Raw genomic sequence first — 23,434 nt, 5'->3', positions numbered from 1 at the left:
ATACACTCTTTCTCCTTCCATCCCCCCTCCCGTCATTTGTTTCCTTGTGCGTGCACTTTGCATCTCTCCTTCTCGTTCTAATATCAAGTAAAATGCCCCAGCACCGTGGCTCACCTTTGCGATCGAACCAGCGGTTCATAAGTCCATTCGCGCGTAACGTCGAACGACCCATCCGAAAAAAAATAGGTGCAACACGAGGACTTCCGAGGAGGTCACCCATCCGAGTACTACTCTCGGCCAAGCACACTTAACTGCGGAGTTCTGATGGAATCCGGTGCATTAGTGCTGGTATGATCGCACCTGTTTCATTTCGCACTGCAAATAAATACACTCATTCTCCGTTCTTCCCCCGCCCGTCATTTGTTTCCTAGTGCATTCACACTTCAACTCTCCTTCTCGTTTTAATATTAATTAAAATGCCCCTGCATTTTGACTCCCATTTGCGTATAAACCAGCGGACCATAGTTCCAGTCGCGCGTAACTTCGAACGATGTATCTGAAAAAAAAAAGGTTGCATAACGAGAACTTCCGAGGAGGAAACCCATCCTTGTACTACTTTCGCCAAAGCACACTTAACTGCGGAGTTGTGATAGAATCTGTTTCATTAGTGCTAGTATGATCGCTCATGTTTCACTCTGCGCTGCAAATACATACACTCTTTCTCCTTCCATCCCCCCTCCCGTCATTCCTTTCCTTGTGCGTGCACTCTGCACCTCTCCTTCTTGTTCTAATTTCAAGTAAAATGCCCCGGCACTGTGACTCATCTTTGTGAATGAATCAGCGGTTCATAATTCCATTCGCACGTAACGTCCAATGACCCATCCGAAAAAAAAAAGGGTGCAACACGAGGACTTCCCAGGAAGTCATCCATCCGAGTACTACTCTAGCCCAAGCACGCTTAACTGCGGAGTTCTGATGGATCCAGTGCATTAGTGATGGGATGATCGCACCTGTCTAATTTTGCGCTGCAAATACATACACTCCTTCTCCTTTCTTCCCCCTCCCGTCATTTGTTTCCTTGTGCATGCGCACTGCACCTCCCGTTCTCGTTCTAATATCAAGTAAAATACTACGGCGCCGTGACTCACAGTTGCGAATAAACCTGCGGACCATAATTCAAGTCGCGCGTAACGTCGAAAAAATCATTTACAAAAAATGGGTGCAACACGAGGACTTCCCAATAAAATGGGTGAAATATAAGGACTTCGCAGGAGGTCACCCATCCTAGTAATACTCTTGCCCAAGCACCCTTAACCGCGGAGTTCTGATAGAATCCGTTGCATTAATGCTGGTATGATCGCTCATGTTTCATTCTACGCTGTAAATACATACACTCTTTCTCCTTCCATCCCCCCTCACGTCATTTGTTTCCTTGTGCGTGCGCTCTGCATCTCTCCTTCTCGTTCTAATATCAAGCAAAATGCCCCGACACCGTGACTCACCTTTGCGAATAAACCAGCGGTTCATAATTCCATTCGAGCATAACGTCGAACGACCCATCCAAAAAAAATAGGTGTAACACGAGGACTTCCCAGGAGGTCATCCATCCGAGTACTACTCTCGCACAAGCACACTTAACTGCGGAGTTCAGATCCGGTGCATTAGTGCTGGTATGATCGCACCTGTTTCATTTCACGCTGCAAATACATACGCCACTTCTCCTTTCTTCCCCCTACCGTTATTTGTTTCCTGGTGCGTTCACACTTCACATCTCCTTCTCGTTCTAATATCAATTAAAATGCCCCTGCGTCTTTACTCACATTTGCGTATAAACCAGCAGACCATAGTTCAAGTCGCGCGTAACGTCGAACAGCCATCTTAAAAAAAAATTGGGTGCAATACGAGAATTTCCCAGGAGGTAACCCATCCTTGTACTATTTTCGCAAAAGCACACTTAACTGCGGAGTTCTGATGGGATCCGGTGCATTTGTGCTGGTATGAACGCACCTATTTCATTTCGTGCTGAAAATACATACACTCATTCTCCTTCCCTCCTCCCTCCCATCATTTGTTTCCTTGTGCGTTCACACTGCACCTCGCCTTCTCGTTCTAATATCGATTAAAATGCCCCTGCTTCTTGACTCACATTTGCTATAAACCAACGGACCATAGTTCCAGTCGCGTGTAACGTCAAACGACCCGTCTGAAAAAATATTTGTGCGACACGAGGACTTCTTAGGAGGTCACCCATCCGAGTACTACTATCGCCCAAGCACACTTGACTGCGGAGTTCTGATAGGATCCGGTGCATTAGTGCTGGTATGATTGCACCTGTTTCATTTTGTGTTGAAAATACATACACTCCTTCTCCTTCCCTCCCCGTTACCATAATTTATTTCCTTGTGCGTTCAGACTGCACCTCTCCTTCTTGTTCTAATATTGATTAAAATGGCCCTGCTTCTTGACTCACATTTGCGTATAGACCAGCGGACCATAGTTCCAGTCGTGCGTAACTTCGAACGACCCATCTGAAAAAAAAAATGGGTGCAACACGAGAACTTCCCAGGAGGTAACCCATCCTTATACTACTTTCGCCAAAGCACACTTAACTGCGGAGTTCTGATAGGATCCGTTGCATTTGTGCTGGTATGATCGCACCTGTTTCATTTCGTGCTAAAAATACATACACTCCTTCTCCTTCCCTCCCCCCTCCCATCATTTGTTTCCTTGTGCGTTCACACTGCACCTCTCTTTCTCAATCTAATATCAAGTAAAATGCCCCAACACCGTGACTCACCTTTGCGAATGAACCAGCGGTTCATAATTCCATTCGCGCATAACATCGAACGACCCATCCAAAAAAAAATGGGTGCAACACGAGAGCTTCTTAGGAGGTCACCCATCTGAGAACTACTCTTGCATAAGCACATTTAACTGCGGAGTTCTAATGGGATCTGGTGCATTAGTGCATTAGTGTTGGTATGATCGCACCTGATTAATTTCGCGCTGCAAATACATTCACTCCTTCTCCTTTCTTCCCCCTCCCGTCATTTATTTCCCAGTGCGTTCACACTTCACCTCTCCTTCTCGTTCTAATATCAATTAAAATGCCCCTGCGTCTTGACTCACAATTGCGTATAAATCAGCAGACCATAGTTCCAGTCGCGCGTAACATCGAACAACCCATTTGAAAAAAAAAAGGGTGCAACAAGAGAACTTCCCAAGAAAATGGGTGAAAGATAAGGACTTCACAGGAGGTCACCTATCCTACTACTACTCTCTCCCAAGCACCCTTAACTTGCGGAGTTCTTATAGAATCCGTTACATTACTGCTTGTATGATCGCTAACGTTTCATTATTCGCTGCAAATACATACACTCTTTCTCCTTCTATCCCCCTCCTGTCTTTTGTTTCCTTGTGCGTGCACTCTGCATCTCTCATTCTTGTTCTAATATCAAGTAAAATGCCCCGGCACCGTGACTCACCTTTGCGAATGAACCAGTGGTTCATAATTCCATTCGCGCGTAACGTCGAATGACCCATCCGAAAAAAAATTACTGCAACACGAGGACTTTTCAGGAGGTCACCCATCCGAGTACTACTCTCGCCAAACCACACTTAACTGCAGAGTTCTGATGGGATCCGGTGCATTAGTGCTGGTTTGATCGTACCTGATTAATTTCGCGCTGTAAATACATTCACTCCTTCTCCTTTCTTCCCCGTCCCGTCATTTGTTTCCTTGTGCGTGCGCACTGCACCTCCCGTTCTCGTTCAAATATCAAGTAAAATACCACTGCGCCGTGACTCACATTTGCGAATAAAACTGCAGACCATAATTCAAGTTGCGCGTAACGTCGAAAGAATTATCTACAAAAAAATGGGTGCAACACGATGACTTCCCAAGAAAATGGGTGAAATATAAGGACTTCGCAGGAGGTCACCCATCCAAGTACTACTCTCGCCCAAGCACCATTAACTTGTGGAGTTCTGATAGAATCCGTTGCATTAGTTCTTGTATGATCGCTCATGTTTCATTCTGCACTGCAAATACATACACTCTTTCTCCTTTTATCTCCCCTCCCATCATTTGTTTCCTTGTGCGTGCACTCTGCATCTCTCCTTCTCGTTCTAATATCAAGTAAAATGCCCCGGCACCGTGACTCACCTTTGGGAATGAACCAGCGGTTCAAATTCCATTCGTGCGTAACGTCGAATGACCCATCCGAAAAAAAATGGGTGCAACACGAGGACTTCCCAGGAGGTAATCCATCCGAGTACTACTCTCGACCAAGCACACTTAACTGCGGAGTTCTGATGGGATCCAGTGCATAAGAGCTGCTATGATCCCACCTGTTTCATTTCGGGCTGCAAATACATACCATCCTTCTCATTTCTTCCCCGTCCCGTCATTTTTTTCCTGGTGCGTTCACACTTCACCTCTCCTTCTCGTTCTAATATCAATTAAAATGCCCCTGTGTCTTGACTCACATTTGCGGTATAAACTAGCGGACCATAGTTCCATTCGCGCGTAACGTCAAACGACTCATTTGAAAAAAAAAATGGGTGCAAGACGAGAACTTCCCAAGAAAATGGGTGAAATATAAGAACTTTCCAGGAGGTAACCCATCCTTGTACTACTTTCGCAAAAGCACACTTAACTACAGAGTTCTGATGGGATCCAGTGCATTAGTGCTGGTATGATCGCACCTGTTTAATTTCGCGCTGCAAATACCTACATTCCTTCTCCTTTTTTCCCCCTCCCGTCATTTGTTTCCTTGTGCGTGCGCACTGCACCTCCAGTTCTCGTTCAAATATCAATAATATGCCACGGCGGCGTGAATCACAATTGCGAATAAACCTGCGGACCATAAATCATGTCGCGCGTAATGTCGAATGAATCATCTGCAAAAAAATGGGTGGAACACGACGACTTCCCAAGAAAATGGGTGAAATATAAGGACTTCGCAGGAGGTCACCCATCCTAGTACTACTCTCGCCCAAGAACCCTTAACTTGCAAAGTTCTTATAGAATCCGGCATTAGAGCTGGTATGATCGCTTATGTTTCATTCTGTGCTACAAATACATACACTCTTTCTCCTTCCGTCCCCCCTCTAGTCATTTGTTTCCTTGTGCGTCCACTCTGCATCTCTCCTTCTCGATCTAATATCAAGTAAAATGCCCTGGCACCGTGACTCACCTTTGCGAATGAACCAGTGGTTCATAATTCCATTCGCGCGTAACGTCGAATGCCATATCTAAAAAAAAATAGGTGCAACACGAGAACTTCCCAAGAGGTAACCCATCCTTGCACTACTTTTGCCAAAGCACACTTAAATGCGGAGTTCTGATGTGATCCGGTGCGTTAGTGCTGGTATGATCGCACCTGTTTAATTTCGCGCTGCAAATTAGTGCTGGTATGATCGCACCTTTTTAATTTTGCGGTGCAAATACATACACTCCTTCTCCTTTCTTCCCCCTCCCGTCATTTGTTTCCTTGTGCGTGCGCACTGCACCTCCCGTTCGCGTTCAAATATCAAGTAAAATGCCACGGCGCCGTGACTCATATTTGCGAATAAACATGTGGACCATAATTCAAGTTGCGCGTAACGTCGAAAGAATCATCTACAAAAAAATAGGTGCAACATGAGGACTTCCCAAGAAAAAGGGTGAATTATAAAGACTTCATAGGAGGTCACCCATCCTAGTAGTACTCTCGCCCAAGCACCCTTAACTTGCGGAGTTCTAATAGAATCCGTTGCATTAGTGCTGGTATGATCGCTCATGTTTCATTCTGCACTGCAAATACATATACTCTTTCTCCTTCCACCCACCCTCCCGTCATTAGTTTCCTTTTGCGTGCACTCTACATCTCTTCTTCTCGTTCTAATATCAGGTAAAATGCTCCGGCACCGTGACTCATTTTTCGAATGAACCAGCGGTTCATAATTCCATTCTCGCGTAACTTCGAACGACCCATCCGAAAAAAATGGGTGCAACACAAGGACTTCCCAGGAGGTCACCCATCCGAGTACTACTCTCCCCCAAGCACACTTAACTACAAAGTTCTGATGGGATATGGTGCATTAGTGCTTATGTCATTGCACCTGTTTAATTTTGCGGTTCAAATACATACATTCCTTCTCCTTTCTTCCCCCTCAGTCATTTGTTTCCTGGTGCGTTCACACTTCACCTCTCTTTCTCGTTCTTATATTAATTAAAATGCCCCTGCGTCTAAACTAACATCTGCGTATAAACCAGCGGACCATAGATCCAGTTGTGCGTAACGTCGAACGACCATTCTGAAAAAAAAAATAGGTGCAACACGAGAACTTCCCAGGTAGTAACCCATCCTTGAACTACTATCGCCAAAGCACACATAACTGTAGAGTACTGATGGGATCCGGTGCATTTGTGCTGGTATGATCGCACCTTTTTCATTTCGTGCTGAAAATACATACACTCCTTCTCCTTCCCTCCCCCCTCCCATCATTTGTTTCCTTGTGCGTGCGCACTGCACCTCTGGAGGTTCTCTTTCTTATATCAATTAAAATGACCCTGCGTCTTGACTCACATTTTTGTATAAACCAGTGGACCATAGATCCAGTCACGGGTAACGTCGAACGACCCATCTGAAAAAAAAAATAGGTGCAACACAAGAACTTCCCAGGAGGTAACCCATCTTTGAACTACTTTCGCCAAAGAACACATAACTGGGGAGTTCTGATGGGATCGGGTCCATTTGTGCTGGTATGATCGAACCTTTTTCATTTCGTGCTGAAAATACATTAACTCCTTCTCCTTCCCTCCCCCCTCCCATCATTTGTTTCCATGTGCGTGCGCACTGCATCTCCCGTTCTCTTTCAAATATCAAGTAAAATGTCACGGCGCCGTGACTCACATTTGCGAATAAATCTATGGACCACAATTCAAGCGCGCGTAAAGTCGAACGACCGTCTGAAAAGAAAATGGTGTGACACAAGGACTTCCCAGGAGGTCACCCATCCGAGTACTACTCTCGCCCAAGCACACTTAACTGCGGAGTTCATATGGGATCCGGTGCATTAGTGCTGGTATGATCGCACTTATTTAATTTCGCGCTGTAAATACATACACTCCTTCTCCTTTCTTCCCCCTCCCGTCATTTGTTTCCTTGTGCGTGCGTCTTGCACCTCCCGTTCTCGTTCAAATATCAAGTAAAATGCCACGGCACCGTGACTCACATTTACGAATAAACTTACGGACCATAATTTCAAGTCGCATATAACGTCAAAAGAATCATCTGCAAAAAAATGGGTGCAACACGAGGACTTCCCAAGAAAATGGGTGAAATATAAAGACTTCGCTGGAGGTCACCCATCCAAGTACTACTCTCGCCCAAGCACCCTTACCTATGGAGTTCTGATAGAATCCGTTGCATTAGTGCTGGTATGATCGCTCATGTTTCATTCTGCGCTGCAAATACATACACTCTTTCTCTTTCCATCTCCCCTCCCGTCATTTATTTCCTTGTGCGTGCACTCTGCATCTGTCCTTCTCGTTCTAATATCAAATAAAATGCTCCGGCACCGTGACTCACCTTTGCGAATGAACCAATAGCTCATAATTCCATTCGAGCGCAACGTCGAAAGACCCATTCGAAAAAAAATAGGTGCAACATGAGAACTACCGAGGAGGTCACCCATCCGAGGACTACTCTCGCCCAAGCACACTTAATTGCAGAGTTCTGATAGGATCCGGTGCATTTGTGCTGGTATGATCGTACCTGTTTCATTTTGCGCTGCAAATACAAACACTCCTTCTCCTTTCTTCCCCCTCCCGTCATTTGTTTCCTGGTGCGATCACACTTCACCTCTCCTTCTCGTTCTAATATCAATTAAAATGCTCCTGCGTCTTGACTCACATTTGCGTATAAACTAGCAGACCATAGTTCCAGTTGTGCGCAACGTCGAACGATCCATCTGAAAAAAAAATGGGTGCAACACGAGTACTTCCAAGGAGGTAACCCATCCTTGTACTATTTTTGCCAAAACACACTTAATTGCGGAGTTCTGATGGGATTCGGTACTTTTGTGCTGGTATGATCACACCTGTTTAATTTCGTGTGGAAAATACATACACTCCTTCTCCTTCCCTCCCCCTCCGATCATTTATTTCCTTGTGCGTTCACATTGCACCTTTCCTTCTCCTTCTAATATCTATTAAAATGCCCCTGCTTCTTGACTCAAATTTGCGTATAAACCAGCAGACCATAGTTCCAGTCGCGTGTAATGTCGAACGGCCCATCTGAAAAAAAAAGTCGGTGTAACACGAGAACTTCCCAGGAGGTAACCCATCCTTGTACTACTTTCGTCAAAGCACACTTAATTACGGAGTTCTGATGGGATCCGGTACTTTTGTGCTAGTATGATCGCATCTGTTTAATTTCGTGCTGAAAATACATACGCTCGTTCTCCTTCCCTCCCCCTCCCATCATTTGTTTCCTTGTGCGTTCACATTGCACCTTTCCTTCTCGTTCTAATATCGATTAAAATGCCCCTGCTTCTTGACTCACATTTGCGTATAAACCAGCAGACCATAGTTCCAGTCGCGCGTAATGTCGAACGACCCATCTGAAAAAAAAAAATAGGTGCAATATGAAAACTTCCCAAGAGGTAACCCATCCTTGTACTACTCTCGCCAAAGCACACTTAATTGCGGAGTTCTGATGGGATCCGGTGCATTTGTGCTGGTATGATCGCACCTGTTTCATTTCGCACTGAAAATACATACATTCCTTCTCCTTCCCTCCCCCCTCCCATCATTTGTTTCCTTGTGCGTTCACACTGCACCTCTCCTTCTCGTTCTAATATCGATTAAAATGCCCCTGCTTCTTGACTCACATTTACGTATAAATCAGCGGACCATAGTTCCAGTCGCACTTAACGTCGAATGACCCGTCTGAAAAAAAATTAGTGTGACACGAGGACTTCACAGGAGGTCACCGATCCGAGTACTACTCTCGGCCAAGCACACTTAACTGCGGAGTTCATATGGGATCCGGTGCATTAGTGCTGGTATGATCGCACCTGTTTAATTTTGCGCTGCAATTACATACACTCCTCCTTTCTTCTCCCTCCCGTCATTTGTTTCCTTGTGCGTGCGCACTGCACCTCCCGTTCTCGTTCAAATATCAAGTAAAATGCCACAGCGCCATGACTCACATTTGTGAATAAACCTACGGACCATAATTCAAATCGCACGTAACATCGAAAGAATCATCTGCAAAAAAATGGGTGCAACACGAGGACTTCCCAAGAAAATGGGTGAAATATAAAGACTTCACAGGAGGTCACCCATCCTAGTACTACTCTCGCCCAAGCACCCTTACCTGCGGAGTTCTGATTGAATCCGTTGCATTAGGGCTGGTATGATCCCTCATGTTTCATTATGCGCTTCAAATACATACGCTCTTTCTCCTTCCATCCCCCCTCCCGTCATTTATTTCCTTTTGTGTGCACTCTACATCTCTCCTTCTCGTTCTAATATCAAGTAAAATGCCTCGGCACCGTGACTCACCATTGCGAATGAACCAGCGGTTCATAATTTCATTCGCGCGTAACGTCGAACGACCCATCCGAAAAAAAATTGATGCAACACGAGGACTTCCCAAAAGGTCACCCATCCGAGTACTACTCTCGCCCAAACACACTTAACTGTGGAGTTCTGATGGGATCCGGTGCATTAGTGCTACTATGATCGCACCTGATCAACTTCACGCTGCAAATAGATTCACTCCTTCTCCTTTCTTCCCCCTCCCGTCATTTATTTCCTTTTGCATGCGCACTACACCTCCCATTCTCGTTCAAATATCAAGTAAAATACCACGGCGCCGTGACTCACATTTGCAAATAAACCTGCGGACCATAATTCAAGTCGCGCGTACCGTCGAAAGAATCATCTGTAAAAAAATGGGTTCAACTCGAGGACTTCCAAAGAAAATGGGTGAAATATAAGGACTTCGCAGGAGGTCACCCATCCTAGTACTACTCTCACCCAAGCACCCTTAACTTGCGGAGTTCTGATAGAATCGGTTGCATTAGTTCTGGTATGATCGCTCATGTTTCATTCTGCGCTGCAAATACATACACTCTTTCTCCTTCCATCCCCCTTCCCATCATTTGTTTCCTTGTGCGTGCACTCTGCATCTCTCTTTCACGTTCTAATTTTAAGAAAAATGCCCCGGCACCGTAACTCACCTTTGCGAATGAACCAGCGGTTCATAATTCCATTCGCGCGTAATGTCGAACGACCCATCCAAAAAAAAATTTGTGCAACACGAGGACTTCCCAGGAGGTCACCCATCCGAGTACTACTCTCGCCCAAGCAAACTTAACTGCAGAGTTCTAATGGGATCCGGTGCATTAGTGCTGGTATGATCGCACCTTTTTCATTTCGCGCTGCAAATACATACACTCCTTCTCTTTTCTTCCACCTCCCGTCATTTGTTTCCTCGTGCGTGCGCACTGCACCTCCCGTTCTCGTTCTAATATCAACTAAAATGCCACGGTGCCGTGACTCACATTTGCGAGTAAACCTGCGGACCATAATTCAAGTCGTGTGTAACGTCGAAAGAATCATCTGCAAAAAAATGGGTGCAACATGAGGACTTCCTGAGAAAAAGGGTGAAATATAAGGACTTCAAAGGAGTACACCCATCCTAGTACTACTCTCGCCCAAGCACCCTTAACTTGCGGAGTTCTGATAAAATCCGTTGCTTTAGTGCTGGTATGATCGCTCATGTTTCATTATGCGCTGTAAATACATACATTCTTTCTACTTCCATCACCCCTCCCGTCATTTGTTTCCTTGTGCGTCCACTCTGCATGTTTCCTTCTCGTTTTAATATCAAGTAAAATGCCCCGGCACCGTGACTTACTTTTGTGAATGAACCAGCGGTTCAAAATTCCATTTGCGCATAACGTCGAATGACCCATCCGAAAAAAAATGGGTGCAACACGAGGACTTCCCAGGAGGTCACCCATCCGAGTACTACTCTCGCCCAAGCACCCTTACCTACGGAGTTCTGATAGAATCCGTTGCATTAGTGCTGGTATAATTGCACCTGTTTCATTTCGTGCTGAAAATACATACACTCCTTCTCCTTCCCTCCCCCTCCCATCATTTGTTTCCTTCTGCGTTCACACTGCACCTCTCCTTCTCGTCCTAATATTGATTGAAATGCCCCAGCTTCTTGACTCACATTTGCGTATAAACTAGCAGACCGTAGCTCCAGTCACGCGTAAAGTCGAACGACCCTTTCTGAAAAAAAATTGGTGCGACACGAGAACTTCCCAGGAGGTCACCCATCCGAGTACTACTCTCGCCCAAACACACTTAACTGCAGAGTTCTGATGGGATCCGGTGCATTAGTGCTGGTATGATAGCACATGTTTAATTTCGCGCTGCAAATACATACACTCCTTCTCCTTTCTTTCCACTCCCGTCATTTATTTCCTTGTGCGTGCGCATTGCACCTCCCTTTCTCGTTCTAATATCAAGTAAAATGCAACGGCGCCGTGACTCACATTTGCGAATAAACTTGCGGACTATAATTCAAGTCGTGCATAAAGTCAAAAGAATTATCTGCAAAAAAATGGGTGCAACACGAGGACTTCCTAAGAAAATGGGTGAAATATAAGGACTTCGAGGGAGGTGACCCATCCTAGTACTACTATCGCCCAAGCACCCTTACCTACGGAGTTCTGATAGAATCCGTTACATTAGTGCTGGTATGATCCCTCATGTTTCATTATGCGCTGCAAATACATACACTCTTTCTCCTTCCATCACCCTTCCCGTCATTTATTTCCTTGTTGTACTCTGCATCTCTCCTTCACTTTCTAATATCAAGTAAAATGCCCTGGCACCGTGACTCACCTTTGCGAATGAACCAGCGGTTCATAATTCCATTTCGCGCTGCAAATACATACACTCTTTCGCCTTTCTTCCCAAGAGGTCACCCATCCTTGTACTACTCTCGCCAAAGAACACTTTACTGCGGAGTTTTGATGGGATCCGGTGCATTTGTGCTGGTATGATCTCGCCTGTTTAATTTTGCGCAGCAAATACATACACTTCTTCTCCTTTCTTCCCTCTCCCGTCATTTGTTTCCTAGTGCGTTCACACTTCACCTCTCCTTCTCGTTCTAAAATCAATTGAAATGCCCCTGCGTCTTTTCTCACATTTTCGTATAAACCAGTGGACCATAGTTCCAGTCGCGCGTAACGTCGAACGACCCATCTGAAAAAAAAAAGGGGTGCAACACGAGAACTTCCCATGAGGTAACCCATCCTTGTACTACTTTCGCCAAAGCACACTTAACTGCGGTTCATAATTCCATTTCACGCTACAAATACATACACTCTTTCGCCTTTCTTCCCAGGAGGTCACCCATCCTTGTACTACTCTCGCCAAAGAACACTTTACTGCGGAGTTCTGATGGGATCCGGTGCATTTGTGCTGGTATGATCGCACCTGTTTCATTTCGTACTGAAAATACATACACTCCTTCTCCTTCCCTCCCCCCTCCCATCATTTGTTTCCTTGTGCGTTCACACTACACCTCTCCTTCTCGTTCTAATATCGATTAAAATGCCCTTGCTTCTTGACTTACATTTGCGTATAAAGTAGCCGACCATAGCTCCAGTCGCGCGTAACGTCAAACGACCTGTCTGAAAAAAAATTAGTGCGATACGAGGACTTCCCAGGAGGTCACCCATCCGAGTACTTCTCTCGCCCAAGCACACTTAACTACGGAGTTTTGATGGGATCCGGTGCATTAGTGTTAATATGATCGCACCTGTTTCAATTTGCGCTGCAAATACAATACTCTCCTTCTCCTTTCTTCCCCTTCCCGTCATTTGTTTCTTGGTGCGTTTACACTTCACCTCTCCTTCTCGTTCTAATATCAATTAAAATGCCCCTGCGTCTTAACTCACATTAGCGTATAAACCAGCGGACCATAGTTCCTATTGCGCGTAACGTCAAACGACCCATCTGAAAAAAAATGGGTGCAACACGAGAACTTCCCAAGAAAATGGGTGAAATATAAGGACTTCGCAGGAGGTCACCCATCCTAGTACTACTCTCGCCCAAGCACCCTTAACTGCGGAGTTCTGATGGGATCCGGTGCATTAGTGCTGGTATGATCGCACCTGTTTCATTTCGCGCTGCAAATACATAGACTCCTTCTCCTTTCTTCCCCCTCCCATCATTTATTTCCTTGTGCGTGCGCACTGCACCTCCCCCGTTCTCGTTCAAATATCAAGTAAAATGCTACGGTGCCGTGACTCACATTTGCAAATAAACCTGCGGACCATAATTCAAGTCGAGTGTAACATCAAAAGAATCATCTGCAAAAAAATGGGTGCAACACGAGGACTTCCCAAGAAAATGGGTGAAATATAAGGACTTCGCAGGAGGTCACCCATCCTAGTACTACTCTCGCCCAAGCACCCCTATCTTGCGGAGTTCTGATATAATCCGTTGCATTAGTTGTGGTATGATAGCTCATGTTTCATTCTGCGCTGCAAATACATACATTCTTTCTCCTTCCATCCACCCTCCCGTCATTTGTTTCCTTGTGCGTGCACTCTGCATCTCTCATTCTCATTCTAATATCAAGTAAAATGCCCCGGCACCGTGACTCACCTTTGCAAATGAACCAACGGTTCATAATTCCATTCGCGCGTAACGTCGAACGACCCATCCGAAAAAAAATGGGTGCAACACGAGGACTTCCCAGGAGGTAACCCATCCGAGTACTACTCTCTCCCAAGCACACTTAACTGCGGAGTTCTGATAGGATTCGGTGCATTAGTGCTAGTATAATCAAACCTATTTCATTTTGCACTGCAAATACATACAATCCTTCTCCTTTCTTCCCCCTCCCGTCATTTATTTCTTGGTGCGTTCACACTTCACCTCTCCTTCTCATTCTAATATCAATTAAAATGCCCTTTCGTCTTGACTCACATTTGTGTATAAACCAGCGGACCATAGTTCCAGTCGCGCATAACGTCGAACGACTCATATGAAAAAAAAAATGTGTGCAACACGAGAACTTCCCAAGAAAATGAGTGAAATATAAGGACTTCGAAGGAGGTCACCCATTCTAGTACTACTCCCTCCCAAGCACCCTTAACACTCGGAGTTCTAATAGAATCCGTTGCATTAGTGCTGGTATGATCGCTCATGTTTCATTCTGCGCTGCAAATTCATACACGCTTTCTCCTTCCATCCCCCCTCCCGTCATTTGTTTCCTTGTGCGTGCACTTTGCATCTCTCCTTCTCGTTCTAATATCAAGTAAAATGCCCCGGCACCGTGACTCACCTTTCTGAATGAACCAACGGTTCATAATTCCATTCGCGCGTAACGTAGAATGACCCATCTGAAAAAAATGGGTTCAACACGAAGACTTCCCAGGAGGTCACCCATCTGAGTACTACTATCGCCAATGCACACTTAACTACGAAGTTCTGATGGGATCCGGTACATTAGTGCTGGTTTGATCGCACCTTATTATTTTTGCGCTGTAAATACATTCACTCCTTCTCCTTTCATCCCCCTCCCGTTATTTGTTTCCTTGTACGTGCGCACTGCACCTCCCGTTCTCGTTCTAATATCAAGTAAAATGCCACGGCACCATCACTCGCATTTGCGAATAAACCTGCGGACCATAATTCAAGTCGCGCGTAACGTCGAAAAAATCATCTGTAAAAAAATGGGTGCAACACGAGGACTTCCCAAGAAAATGGGTGAAATATAAGGACTTCGCAGGAGGTCACCCATCCTAGTACTACTCTCGCCCAAGCACCCTTAACTTGCGGAGTTCTGATAAAATACGTTGCATTAAGTCTGGTATGATCGCTCATGTTTCATTCTGCGCTGTAAATACATACACTCTTTCTCCTTCCATCCCCCCTCTCGTCATTTGTTTCCTTGTGCGTGCACTCTGCATCTCTCCTTCAAGTTCGAATATCAAGTAAAATGCACCAGCACTGTGACTCACCTTTGCGAATGAACTAGCGGTTCATAATTCAATTCGCGAGTAACGTCTAACAACCCATCCGAAAAAAATGGGTGCAACACGAGGACTTCCCAGAAGGTCACCCATCCGAGTACTACTCTCGCCCAATCAAACTTAGCTGCGGAGTTCTGATGGGATCCGGTGCATTAGTGCTGGTATGATCGCACCTGTTTAATTGCGCGCTGCAAATACATACACTCATTCTCCTTTCTTCCCCCTCCCGTCATTTGTTTCCTGGTACGTTCACACTTCACCTTTCTTTCGCATTCTAATATCAATTAAAATGCCCCTGTGACTTGACTCACATTTGCGTATAAACAAGCGGGCCATAGATCCAGTCGCGCGTAAAGTCGAACGACCCATCTGAAAATAATAATGGGTGCAACACGAGAACTTCCCAGGAGGTAACCCATCCTAGTACTACTCTCGCCCAAGCACCCTTAACTTGAGAAGTTATGATAGAATCCGTTGCATTAGTGCTGGTATGATCGCTCATGTTTCATTCTGCGCTGCAAATACATACACTCTTTCTCCTTCCATCCCCCCTCCCGTCATTTGTTTCCTTGTGCGTGTACTCTTCATCTCTTCTTCTCGTTCTAATATAAAGTAAAATGCCTTAGCACCGTGACTCACCTTTGCCAAGGAACCAGCGGTTCATAATTCCATTCGCGCGTAACGTTGAACGATCCATCCGAAAAAAATAGGTGCAACAAGAGGACTTCCCAAGAGGTCACCCATCGGAGTACGACTCTCGCCCAAGCACACTTGACAGCGGAGTTCGGATGAGATCCGGTGAATTAGTGCTGGTATGATCACACCTGTTTGATTTTGTGCTGCAAATACATACACTTCTTCTCCTTTCTCCCCCCTCCCGTCATTTGTTTCCTGTTGCGTTCACATTTCACCTCTCCTTCTCGTTCTAATATCAATTAAAATGCCCCTGCATCTTGACTCACATTTGCGTATAAACTAGCGGACCATAATTCCAGTCGCGCGTAAAGTCGAACGACCTATCTGAAAAAAATAATGGGTGCAACACGAGAACTTCCCAGCAGTTAACCCATCCTAGTACTACTCTCGCCTAAGCACCCTTAACTTGTAGAGATATGATAGAATCCGTTGCATTAGTGCTGGTATGATCGCTCATGTTTCATTCTACGCTACAAAAACATACACTCTTTCTCCTTCCATCCCCCCTCCCGTCATTTGTTTCATTGTGCGTGCACTCTGCATCTCTCCTTCTCGTTCTAATATCAAGTAAAATGCCCTGGCACCGTCACTCACCTTTGCGAATGAACCAACGGTTCATAATTCCATTCGCGCGTAACGTTGAACGACCCATCCGAAAAAAAATGGGTGCAACACGAGGACTTCCAAGGAGGTCACATATCCGAGTACTACTCTCGCCCAAGCACACTTGACTGCGGAGTTCTGATGGGATCCGGTGCATTAGTGCTAATATGATCGCACCTGTTTGATTTTGCGCTGCAAATACATACACTCCTTCTCCTTTCTTCCCCCTCCCGTCATTTGTTTCCTGTTGCGTTCACACTTCACCTCTCCTTCTCGTTCTAATATCAATTAAAATGCCACTGCATCTTGACTCGCATTTGCGTATAAACCAGCGAACCATAGTTCCAGTCACGCGTAACATCGAACGACCCATCTGAAAAAAAAAAATGGGTGCAACATGAGAACATCCCAGGAGGTAACCCATCCTTGTACTACTTTCGTCAACGCACACTTAACTGCAGAGTTCTGATGGGATCCGGTGCATTTGTGCTGGTATGATCGCACCTGTTTCATTTTGTGCTGAAAATACATACACTACTTCTCCTTCCCTCCCCCCTCCCATCATTTGTTTCCTTGTGCGTTCACACTGCACCTCTCCTTCTCGTTCTAATATCGATTAAAATTCCCCTGCTTCTTGACTCACATTTGCGTATAAACCAGTGGATCGTAGTTCCAGTCGTGCGTAACGTCGAACGACCCGTCTGAAAAAAATAGGTGCGACATGATGACTTCCCAGGAGCTCACCCATATGAGTACTACTCTCGCCCAAGCACACTTAACTGCGGAGTTCTAATGTGATCCGGTGCATTTATGCTGGTATGATCACACCTGTTTAATTTCACGCTACAAATACATACACTCCTTCTCCTTTCTTCCCCCTTTCGTGAATTGTTTCTTTATCTGTGCACACTGCACCTCCCGTTCTCGTTCAAATAACAAGAAAAATGTCACGGTGCCGTGACTCACATTTGCGAATAAACCTACGAACCATAATTCAAGTCACGCGTAACGTCGAAAGAATCATTCACAAAAAAATGTGTGCAACACGAGGACATCCGAAGAAAATGGATGAAATATAAGGACTTCCCAGGAGGTCACCCATCCGAGTACTACTCTCGCCCAAGCACACCTAACTGCGGAGTTCTGATAGAATCCGTTGCATTAGTGCTGGTATGATCGTACCTGTTTAATTTCGCACTGCAAATATATACACTCCTTCTCCTTTCTTCCCCCTCCCGTCATTTGTTTCCTTGTGCGTGCGCACTGCACCTCCTGTTCTCATTCAAATATCAAGTAAAATGCCACAGCACCGTGACTCGTATTTGCGAATAAACCTGCGGACCATAATTCAAGTCGCGCGTAACGTCGAAAGAATCATCTGCAAAAAAATGGGTGCAACACGAGGACTTCCCAAGAAAATGAATGAAATATAAGGACTTCGCAAGAGGTCACCCATCCTAGTACTACTCTCGCCCAAGCACCCTTAACTTGCGGAGTTCTGATAGAATCCGTTGCATTAATGCTGGTATAATAGCTCATGTTTCATTCTGCGCTGCAAATACGTTCTTTCTTTCTCCTTCCATCCCCCTCCCATCATTTGTTTGGTTGTGCGTGCACTCTGCATCTCTCCTTCTCGTTCTAATATCAAGTAAAATACCCCGGCACAGTCACTCACCATTACGAATGAACCAGCGGTTCATAATTCCATTCGTGCGTAATGTCGAACGATCCATCCGAAAAAAATAGATGCAACACGAGGACTTCCCAGGAGGTCACCCATTCGAGTACTACTCTCGCCCAAACACACTTGACTGCAGAGTTCTGATGGGATCCGGTGCATTAGTGCTGGTATAATCGCACCTGTTTCATTTCGCGCTACAAATACATACATTCCTTTTCCTTTCTTCCCCCTCCCGTCATTTGTTTCCTGTTCCGTTCACACTTCACCTCTCCTCGTTCTAATATCAATTAAAATGCCACTGCATCTTGACTCGCATTTGCGTATAAACCAGCGAACCATAGTTCCAGTCGCGCGTAACATCGAACGACCCATCTGAAAAAAAAAATGGGTGCAACACGAGAACATCCCAGGAGGTAACCCATCCTTGTACTACTTTCGCCAATGCACACTTAACTGCGGAGTTCTGATGGGATCCGGTGCATTTGTGCTGGTATGATCGCACCTGTTTCATTTTGTGCTGAAAATACATACACTCCTTCTCCTTCCCTCCCCCCTCCCATCATTTGTTTCCTTGTGTGTTCACACTGCACCTCTCCTTCTCGTTCTAATATCGATTAAAATTCCCCTGCTTCTTGACTCACATTTGCGTATAAACCAGCGGACCGTAGTTCAAGTCGTGCGTAACGTCGAACGACCCGTCTGAAAAAAATAGGTGCGACACGAGGACTTCCCAGGAGCGCACCCATATGAGTACTACTCTCGCCCAAGCACACTTAACTGCGGAGTTCTGATGGGATACGGTGCATTAGTGCTGGTATGATCACACCAGTTTAATTTTGCGCTGCAAATACATACACTCCTCCATTCTTCCCCCTCCCGTCATTTGTTTCCTTGTGCCTGCGCACTTCACCTCCCGTTCTCGTTCAAATATCAACTAAAATGCCACGGCACCATTACTCACATTTGCAAATAAACCTGCGGACCATAGTTCCAGTCGCGCGTAACGTCGAACGACCCATTTGAACAAAAAAATGGGTGCAACACGAGAACTTCCCAGGAGGTAACCCATCCTTGTACTACTTTCGCCAAAGCACACCTAACTGCGAAGTTCTGATGGGATCCAGTGCAATTGTGCTGGTATGATCGCACCTGTTTCATTTCGTGCTGAAAATACATACATTCCTCCTTCCCTCCCCCCTCCCATCATTTGTTTCCTTGTGCGTTCACACAGCACCTCTCCTTCTCGTTATAATATCGATTAAAATGCAACTATTTCTTGATTCACATTTACGTATAAACCAATGGACCGTAGTTCCAGTCGCGCATAACGTCGAACGACCTGTATGAAAAAAAATTTGTGCGACACTAGGACTTCCTAGGAGGTCACCCATCCGAGTACTACTCTCGCCCAAGCACACTTAACTGCGGAGTTCTGATGGGATCCGGTGCATTAGTGCTCGTATGATCGAACCTGTTTAATTTCGCGCTGCAAATACATACACTCCTTCTCCTTTCTTCCCCCTCCCGTCATTTATTTCCTTGTGCGTGCGCGCTGCACCTCTGGCTCTCGTTCAAATATCAAGTAAAATACCACGGCGCCATGACTCACATTTGCGAATAAACCTGCGGACCATAATTCAAGTCGCACATAACGTCGAAAGAATTATCTGCTAAAAAATGGGTGCAACACGAGAACTTCCCAAGAAAATTGGTGAAATATAAGGACTTCGCAGGAGGTCATCCATTCTAGTACTACTCTCACCCAAGCACTCTAAACCTGCAGAGTTCTGATAGAATCAATTGCATTAGTGCTGGTATGATTGCTCATGTTTCATTCTGCGCTGCAAATACATACACTCTTTCTCCTTCCGTCCCTGCTCCCGTCATTTGTTTCCTTGTGCGTGCAATCTGCATCTCTCCTTCTCGTTCTAATATCAAGTAAAATGCCTCAGCACCGTGACTCACCTTTACGAATGAACCAGCGGTTCATAATTCCATTCGTGTGGAAGGTCGAACGACCCATCTGAAAAAAAATGGGTGCAACACGAGAACTTCCCAAGAGGTCACCCATCCGAGTACTACTCTCGCCCAAGCACACTTAACTGCGAAGTTCTAATGGGATCCGGTGCATTAGTGCTGGTATGATCACACCTATTTTATTTCGCGCTGCAAATGCATACACTCCTTCTCCTTTCTTCCCCCTCCCGTCATTTGTTTCCTGGTGCGTTGACACTTCACCTCTCTTTCTCATTCTAATATTAATTAAAATGCCCCTGCGACTTGACTCACATTTGCGTATAAACCAGCGGACCATAGTTCAAGTCGCGCGTAACGTCGAACGACCCATCTGAAAAAAAAAATGGGTGCAACACGAGAGCTTCCCAAGAGTTAACACATCCTTATACTACTTTCGCCAAATCACACTTAACTGCGGAGTTCTGATGGGATCCGGTTCATTTGTGCTGGTATGATCGCACTTGTTTCATTTCATGCTGAAAATACATACACTCATTCTCCTTCCCTCCCCCCTCCCATCATTTTTTTTCTTGTGCGTTCATACTGCACCTCTCCTTTTCGTTCTAATATCGATTAAAATGCCCATGTTTCTTGACTTACATTTGCGTATAAACCAGCGGACCACAATTCCAGTCGCGCGTAACGTCGAACGACCCGTCTGAAAAAAAATTGATGCGACACGAGGACTTCCCAGGAAGTCATCCATCCGAGTACTAGTCTCACCCAAGCACACTTAACTGCGGAGTTCTGATTCGACTCGTTGCATTAGTGCTGGTATGATCGCACCTGTTTAATTTCGCACTGCAAATGCATACACTCCTTCTCCTTTCTTCCCCCTCCCGTCATTTGTTTCCTAGTGCATTCACACTTCACCTCTCCTTCTCATTCTAATATCAATTAAAATTCCCCTGCGACTTGAATCACATTTGCGTATAAACCAGCGGACCATAGTTCAAGTCGCGGGTAATGTCGAACGACCCATCAGAAAAAAAAAAGGGTGCAAGACGAGAGCTTCCCAGGAGGTAACCCATCCTTGTACTACTTTCGCCAAAGCACACTTAACTGCGGAGTTCTGATGGGATCCAGTTCATTTGTTCCGGTATGATCGCACCTGTTTCATTTCGTGCTGAAAATATATACACTCATTCTCCTTCCCTCCCCCCTCCCATCATTTGTTTCCTTGTGCGTTCACACTGCACCTCTCCTTCTCGTTCTAATATCGATTAAAATGCCCCTGCTTCTTGACTCACATTTGCGTATAAACCAGCGGACCATAGTTCCAGTCGCGCGTCACGTCGAATGACCCGTCTGAAAAAAAATTGATGCGACACGAGAACTTCCCAGATGGTCATCCATCCGAGTACTAGTCTCGCCCAAGCACACTTAACTGCGGAGTTCTGATACAACCCGTTGCATTAGTGCTGGTATGATCGCACCTGTTTAATTTCACGCTGCAAATACATACACCCCTTCTCTTTTCTTTCCCCTCCCGTTATTTGTTTCCTTGTGCGTGCGCACTACACCTCCCGTTCTCGTTCAAATATCAAGTAAAATGCCACGGCGCCGTGACTCACATTTGCGAATAAACCTGCGGACCATAATTCAAGTCGCACGTAACGTCGTAAGAATCATCTGCAAGAAAATGGGTGCAACACGAGGATTTCCCAAGAAAATGGGTGAAAATAAGGACATCGCAGGAGGTCACCCATCCTAGTACTACTCCCTCCCAAGCACCCTTAACTTGCGGAGTTCTGATAGAATCCGTTGCATTAGTGCTGGTATGATCACTCATGTTTCATTCAGCACTGCAAATACATACACTCTTTCTCCTTCAATCCCCCCTCCCTTCATTTGTTTCCTTGTGCGTCCACTCTGCATCTCTCTTTCTCGTTCAAATGTCAAATAAAATGCCCCGGCACCGTAACTCACATTTGCGTATAAACCAGCGGACCATAGTTCTAGTCGCGCGTAACGTCGAACAACCTGTCTGAAAAAAAATTTGTGAGACACGAGGACTTCCCAGGAGGTCACCCATCCGAGTACTACTCTCACCCAAGCACACTTAACTGCGGAGTTCTGATGGGATCTGGTGCATTAATGCTTGTATGATCGCAACTTTTTAATTTTGCGCTGCAAATACATACACTCCTTCTCCCGTCACTTGTTTCCTTGTGCGTGCGCACTGCACCTCCCATTCTCGTTCAAATATCAAGTAAAATGCTACGGCATAGAGACTCACTTTTGCGAATAAACCTGCGGGCCAAAATTCAAGTCGCGCGTGACGTCGAAAGAACCATCTGTAAAAAAATGGGTGCAACACGAGTACTTCCTAAGAAAATGGGTGAAATATAAGGACTTCGCAGGACGTCACCCATCCTAGTACTACTCTTGCCCAAGCACCCTTAACTGTGTAGTTCTGATGGGATCCGGTGCATTAGTGCTGGTATGATCGCACCTGTTTCATTTCACGCTCCAAATACATACACTCCTTCTCGTTTCTTCTACCTCCCGTTATCGTTCTAATATCAAGTAAAATGCCACGGCGCCGTGACTCATATTTGCGAATAAACCAGCGGACCATAATTCAAGTCGAACGTAACGTCAAAAGATTCATCTACAAAAAAATGGGTGCAACACGAGGACTTCCCAAGAAAATGGGTGAAATATAAGGACTTCGCAAGAGGTCACCCATCCTAGTACTACTCTCGCCAAAACACCCTTAACTTGCGGAGTTCTGATAGAATCCGTTGCATTAGTGATGGTATGATCGCTCATGTTTCGTTATGCGCTGCAAATACATACACTCTTTCTCATTTCATCCCCCTCCCGTCATTTGTTTTCTTGTGCGTGCACTCTGCATCTCTCATTCTCATTTTAATATCAAGTAAAATGCTCCGGCACCGTGACTCACCTTTGCGAATGAACCAGCGGATCATATATCCATTCGCGCTTAACGTCGAACGACCCATCCAAAAAAAAATTGGTGCAACACGAGGACTTCCCAAGAGGTCACCCATCCAAGTGCTACTCTCGCCCAAGCACACTTAACAGCGGAGTTCTGATGGGATCCGGTGCATTAGTGATTGTATGATCGTACCTGTTTAATTTCGCACTGCAAATACATACACTCCTTCTCCTTTCTTCCTCCTCCCGTCATTTGTTTCCTTGTACGTGCGCACTGCACCTCCCGTTCTCGTTCTAATATCAAGTAAAATGCCACGGCGCCGTGACTCACATTTGCGAATAAACCTGCGGACCATAATTCAAGTCGCGCGTAACGTCGAAAGATTCATCTGAAAAAAAATGAGCGCAACACGAGGACTTCCCAAGAAAATGGGTGAAATATAAGGACTTCACAAGAGGTCACCATCCTAGTACTACTCTCGCCCAAGCACCTTTACCTGCGGAGTTCTGATAGAATCCGTTGCATTAGTG

The 23,434-nt window shown here is 45.4% G+C and overlaps 1 non-coding gene and 40 pseudogenes across 1 annotated transcript; all 41 read right to left on the bottom strand.

Moving 5' to 3' along the window:
- Positions 1-183: 183 nt before the first annotated feature.
- On the bottom strand, positions 184-302 carry LOC148253987 (5S ribosomal RNA; annotated as a pseudogene).
- A 532-nt stretch (positions 303-834) lies between these two features.
- LOC148253986 (5S ribosomal RNA) lies at positions 835-952 on the bottom strand (annotated as a pseudogene).
- Positions 953-1,510: 558 nt separating this feature from the next.
- On the bottom strand, positions 1,511-1,624 carry LOC148253985 (5S ribosomal RNA; annotated as a pseudogene).
- Positions 1,625-1,830: 206 nt separating this feature from the next.
- Positions 1,831-1,949, bottom strand: LOC148253984 (5S ribosomal RNA; annotated as a pseudogene).
- Positions 1,950-2,154: 205 nt separating this feature from the next.
- On the bottom strand, positions 2,155-2,273 carry LOC148253983 (5S ribosomal RNA; annotated as a pseudogene).
- Positions 2,274-2,481: 208 nt separating this feature from the next.
- LOC148253982 (5S ribosomal RNA) lies at positions 2,482-2,600 on the bottom strand (annotated as a pseudogene).
- Positions 2,601-4,173: 1,573 nt separating this feature from the next.
- LOC148253981 (5S ribosomal RNA) lies at positions 4,174-4,292 on the bottom strand (annotated as a pseudogene).
- A 915-nt stretch (positions 4,293-5,207) lies between these two features.
- On the bottom strand, positions 5,208-5,326 carry LOC148253980 (5S ribosomal RNA; annotated as a pseudogene).
- Positions 5,327-5,928: 602 nt separating this feature from the next.
- LOC148253979 (5S ribosomal RNA) lies at positions 5,929-6,047 on the bottom strand (annotated as a pseudogene).
- Positions 6,048-6,906: 859 nt separating this feature from the next.
- Positions 6,907-7,025, bottom strand: LOC148253978 (5S ribosomal RNA; annotated as a pseudogene).
- A 561-nt stretch (positions 7,026-7,586) lies between these two features.
- LOC148253977 (5S ribosomal RNA) lies at positions 7,587-7,705 on the bottom strand (annotated as a pseudogene).
- A 532-nt stretch (positions 7,706-8,237) lies between these two features.
- LOC148253976 (5S ribosomal RNA) lies at positions 8,238-8,356 on the bottom strand (annotated as a pseudogene).
- A 208-nt stretch (positions 8,357-8,564) lies between these two features.
- LOC148253975 (5S ribosomal RNA) lies at positions 8,565-8,683 on the bottom strand (annotated as a pseudogene).
- Positions 8,684-8,889: 206 nt separating this feature from the next.
- On the bottom strand, positions 8,890-9,008 carry LOC148253974 (5S ribosomal RNA; annotated as a pseudogene).
- Positions 9,009-9,565: 557 nt separating this feature from the next.
- Positions 9,566-9,684, bottom strand: LOC148253973 (5S ribosomal RNA; annotated as a pseudogene).
- Positions 9,685-10,245: 561 nt separating this feature from the next.
- On the bottom strand, positions 10,246-10,364 carry LOC148253972 (5S ribosomal RNA; annotated as a pseudogene).
- A 561-nt stretch (positions 10,365-10,925) lies between these two features.
- On the bottom strand, positions 10,926-11,044 carry LOC148253971 (5S ribosomal RNA; annotated as a pseudogene).
- Positions 11,045-11,250: 206 nt separating this feature from the next.
- On the bottom strand, positions 11,251-11,369 carry LOC148253970 (5S ribosomal RNA; annotated as a pseudogene).
- A 1,293-nt stretch (positions 11,370-12,662) lies between these two features.
- On the bottom strand, positions 12,663-12,781 carry LOC148253969 (5S ribosomal RNA; annotated as a pseudogene).
- Positions 12,782-13,017: 236 nt separating this feature from the next.
- LOC148253968 (5S ribosomal RNA) lies at positions 13,018-13,136 on the bottom strand (annotated as a pseudogene).
- Positions 13,137-13,699: 563 nt separating this feature from the next.
- Positions 13,700-13,818, bottom strand: LOC148253967 (5S ribosomal RNA; annotated as a pseudogene).
- A 562-nt stretch (positions 13,819-14,380) lies between these two features.
- LOC148253966 (5S ribosomal RNA) lies at positions 14,381-14,499 on the bottom strand (annotated as a pseudogene).
- A 560-nt stretch (positions 14,500-15,059) lies between these two features.
- Positions 15,060-15,178, bottom strand: LOC148253965 (5S ribosomal RNA; annotated as a pseudogene).
- Positions 15,179-15,385: 207 nt separating this feature from the next.
- On the bottom strand, positions 15,386-15,505 carry LOC148253964 (5S ribosomal RNA; annotated as a pseudogene).
- Positions 15,506-15,710: 205 nt separating this feature from the next.
- Positions 15,711-15,829, bottom strand: LOC148253963 (5S ribosomal RNA; annotated as a pseudogene).
- A 533-nt stretch (positions 15,830-16,362) lies between these two features.
- On the bottom strand, positions 16,363-16,481 carry LOC148253962 (5S ribosomal RNA; annotated as a pseudogene).
- A 208-nt stretch (positions 16,482-16,689) lies between these two features.
- LOC148253961 (5S ribosomal RNA) lies at positions 16,690-16,808 on the bottom strand (annotated as a pseudogene).
- A 205-nt stretch (positions 16,809-17,013) lies between these two features.
- Positions 17,014-17,132, bottom strand: LOC148253960 (5S ribosomal RNA; annotated as a pseudogene).
- A 913-nt stretch (positions 17,133-18,045) lies between these two features.
- On the bottom strand, positions 18,046-18,164 carry LOC148253959 (5S ribosomal RNA; annotated as a pseudogene).
- A 204-nt stretch (positions 18,165-18,368) lies between these two features.
- LOC148253958 (5S ribosomal RNA) lies at positions 18,369-18,487 on the bottom strand (annotated as a pseudogene).
- Positions 18,488-18,692: 205 nt separating this feature from the next.
- On the bottom strand, positions 18,693-18,811 carry LOC148253957 (5S ribosomal RNA; annotated as a pseudogene).
- Positions 18,812-19,015: 204 nt separating this feature from the next.
- On the bottom strand, positions 19,016-19,134 carry LOC148253956 (5S ribosomal RNA; annotated as a pseudogene).
- A 203-nt stretch (positions 19,135-19,337) lies between these two features.
- On the bottom strand, positions 19,338-19,456 carry LOC148253955 (5S ribosomal RNA; annotated as a pseudogene).
- A 561-nt stretch (positions 19,457-20,017) lies between these two features.
- LOC148253954 (5S ribosomal RNA) lies at positions 20,018-20,136 on the bottom strand. The gene has a single exon (XR_015820133.1). It is a non-coding gene; the product is annotated as a 5S ribosomal RNA (ribosomal RNA).
- Positions 20,137-20,343: 207 nt separating this feature from the next.
- On the bottom strand, positions 20,344-20,462 carry LOC148253953 (5S ribosomal RNA; annotated as a pseudogene).
- A 531-nt stretch (positions 20,463-20,993) lies between these two features.
- On the bottom strand, positions 20,994-21,112 carry LOC148253952 (5S ribosomal RNA; annotated as a pseudogene).
- Positions 21,113-21,318: 206 nt separating this feature from the next.
- On the bottom strand, positions 21,319-21,437 carry LOC148253951 (5S ribosomal RNA; annotated as a pseudogene).
- Positions 21,438-21,670: 233 nt separating this feature from the next.
- On the bottom strand, positions 21,671-21,791 carry LOC148253950 (5S ribosomal RNA; annotated as a pseudogene).
- A 204-nt stretch (positions 21,792-21,995) lies between these two features.
- On the bottom strand, positions 21,996-22,116 carry LOC148253949 (5S ribosomal RNA; annotated as a pseudogene).
- Positions 22,117-22,337: 221 nt separating this feature from the next.
- LOC148253948 (5S ribosomal RNA) lies at positions 22,338-22,456 on the bottom strand (annotated as a pseudogene).
- Positions 22,457-22,979: 523 nt separating this feature from the next.
- On the bottom strand, positions 22,980-23,098 carry LOC148253947 (5S ribosomal RNA; annotated as a pseudogene).
- Positions 23,099-23,434: the final 336 nt, after the last annotated feature.

This window comes from Carica papaya, chromosome 5 (genome assembly GCF_054855325.1).
Source record: "Carica papaya isolate Zhongbai chromosome 5, ASM5485532v1, whole genome shotgun sequence".
Taxonomy (NCBI): Eukaryota; Viridiplantae; Streptophyta; class Magnoliopsida; order Brassicales; family Caricaceae; genus Carica; species Carica papaya.
The sequence above is the reverse complement of the archived record's forward strand: the minus strand, read 5'-3'. Positions and strand labels throughout refer to the sequence as shown.